The sequence below is a fragment of the Orycteropus afer genome, unplaced genomic scaffold (genome assembly GCF_000298275.1).
Source record: "Orycteropus afer afer isolate SDZICR_OR568_19922 unplaced genomic scaffold, OryAfe1.0 scaffold00117, whole genome shotgun sequence".
Classification (NCBI taxonomy): Eukaryota; Metazoa; Chordata; class Mammalia; order Tubulidentata; family Orycteropodidae; genus Orycteropus; species Orycteropus afer.
In genome coordinates this window covers 4,213,028-4,215,891 of record NW_006921704.1, presented here as the reverse complement: position 1 = coordinate 4,215,891, position 2,864 = coordinate 4,213,028, and positions in this window count along the sequence as shown.

Below are 2,864 nucleotides of genomic sequence, written 5' to 3'. Positions count from 1 at the left end.
AATAGTGCTTTGCTTATCAGAGGTCTCTTTCCTTTTCATATAAAGTTAGTGACTGGTTTTTCCATATCCCTAAAGAATGTGGTGAGATCTGGATTGGGATTGCATTGAATGTATAGATTGCTTTGGGTAGAATTGACATTTTCACAATATTCAATCTTCCTATCCACGGGCATGGCATGTTCTTCCATTTATGTACATCTCTTATGGTTTCTTGAAATAGTTTTTTGTAGTTTTATTTGTAGAGGTCTTTTCTGTCCCTGGTAAGATTTATTCCCAAGTATTTTATTTTTGTGGTAGCTATTAGAAACGGTATTGATTTCCTTATTTCTTTTTCAGCAATCTCTTTGCTGATGTAGAGGAATCCAACTGACTTTTGGATGTTGATCTTATATCCTGCTACGATGCTAAATCTCTCAATTAGTTCCATAGATTTTTGACTGAGTCTGTTGGGTTTTCTAGGTATAGGATCATATCATCAGCAAATAGGGATAGTTTGACTTCTTCCTTACCAATTTGGATGCCTTTGATTTCCCTTTCTTGCCTTATGGCCCTGGCTAGGACTTCCAGTACAATGTTGAATAGAAGTGATAGCGGGCATCCTTGTCTAGTTCCTGTTCTCAAGAGGATTGGTTTCAGTCTCTCTCCATTGAGAATAATGTTGGCTGTTGGTTTTGCATAAATGCCCTTTATTATGTTGAGGAATGTTCCTTCTATTCCTGTTTTGCTGAGAGTTTTGATCAGGATGGGTGTTGGATTTTATCAAATGCCTTTTCTGCATCAATTGATATGATCATGTGCTTCTCCTTTGTTTTGTTTACGTGGTGGATGACGTTGATTGTTTTTCTAATGTTGAACCATCCTTGCATACCTGATATGAACCCCACTTGGTCATGATGAATGATTTTCTTGATGTGCTGTTGCAGTCTATTAGCTAGGATTTTGTTGAAGATTTTTGCATCTATATTCATGCGGGATATTGGTCTGTAGTTATCCTTTTGAATGATGTCTTTGCCTGGTTTTGGTATCAAGGTTATGCTTGCTTCATAAAATGAGTTAGAGAGGATTCCATCCTTTTCTATGTTTTGGAATAGTTTTAGTAGGATTAGTATCAGTTCTTCTCTGAATGTTTTGCAGAATTCTCCAGTGAAACCATCTGGGCCAGGACTGCAAATCCTGGTTTTTAGTTGGTAATTTTTTGATGACCTGCTCAATTTCTTCTTTTGTGATGGGCCTGTTTAACTTTTCCACATCAATCTGTGTTAGTTTAGGTAAGTGGTGTGTTTCTAGAAATTTGTCCCTTTCTTACAGATTTTCAAATTTGTTGGAGTACAGTTCTTCATAGTATCCTGATATTATTCTTTTGATTTCATTTGGTTCTGTTGTGATGTCACCCATTTCATTTCTTATTTGTGTTATTTGTATGAATCAGAGCTCCTGTTATGATCTATAGTCATATGTCAAATGAAGTCATATAAAGTCATATGACAAATGAAGTCATATAAAGTCATATGTCATATAAAGTCAAATGTCTTTGCATAGTCAGTAAAACACAGGTAAACATCTTCCTGGTATTCTTTGCTTTCAGCCAAGACCCACCTGGCTGATATTCCTTGTTCCACATCCTGTTCTGAATCAGGCCTGAATTTCTGACCATTCCCCGGCAATATACTACTGCAAACATTTTTTAATTATCTTCAGCCAAATGTTACTTGTGTATGATATTAGTAATATTGTTTGATGATTTCCACATTCTATTGGATTACCTTTTCTTGGAATGGGCACAAATGTATGGATATTTAACATTTTATAAAGGTCCCTCAAATTAGTACATGATTAAAGATTTTGAGATTTGTGACAAGAACACAAATTTACCTATTCAATAACACAGATGTACATAAAGAAGTATACTTTCTTTATTTTATTTGAAATCAATCTCATCTTCTCAAGGCACTCTTACTTCCTAAGATGTCTAATCCAATTTAAAAATTTATCTGAGCCATTAATTTAGACAATTGCTTTAGATAGTGCTCAATCTTCTGAGTTAATTAAAACAACAAAACTGACAAAAAACAAAACAAAACAAAAACAGTTGCCATTGATCTAACTCCAACTTCTGTTTCTGTCCTCCTTGGGTGAGTGTTACAAAGCTCTTTTAGCTCTGCCAATAAGTGCTCAGAGTCACCCCACCCCACCAGGAAGCTTCCTGCTTGAAGGCTCTCTGCTGTCTCTTGCTCCCTGAGTCAGCAAGACTGGTTCCGTCAAGTGCCTGGAGGCACCCCAGTCCTCCAGCAATCTTTTCCAAAAGTGTTCATCCTTTTTGTTCTGTGAGCTGGGAAGCCCACTGTGCTGTCTTCTGGTGGTCTTATGGTTCTGCTGCTCACTATCTCTTTCCATAGCCAGTGTTACAGCTCTCTCTCTCTCTTTCTCTTTCTGTCTGCTGTGTCTAGGAGGTCCTCAATGCAGGGATTCCAGGTCCAAAAGTCCAGCTCCACTCCCAGCTCTTCTTTCTTGGTGGCAGTCAAGTCTCTCTCTGCTTGCCTCTCTCTCCTTTTATGTCTTATAAAATAAAAGATGTGACTAAAGCAAGAGTGATGACTTTAATAAGTGTGTGACTTGAATGCATCCCACTGTAATCCACATTAACATAATTTAATCCTGCCTCATTAACACATAGAATTCAGGATTTACAACACATATACAATGACAAATAATTACATCAGATCACAAAATGGAGGACAACTACAGCATACTGGGAATCAAGTCAAGTTGACACATAACCCTAGCCATCACAGGTTCCATTAACCTTATTTTTTGATCCCACCCAGTCATTGTGTGGGAGTTACAAGTCTATGGCTAAAAGGACT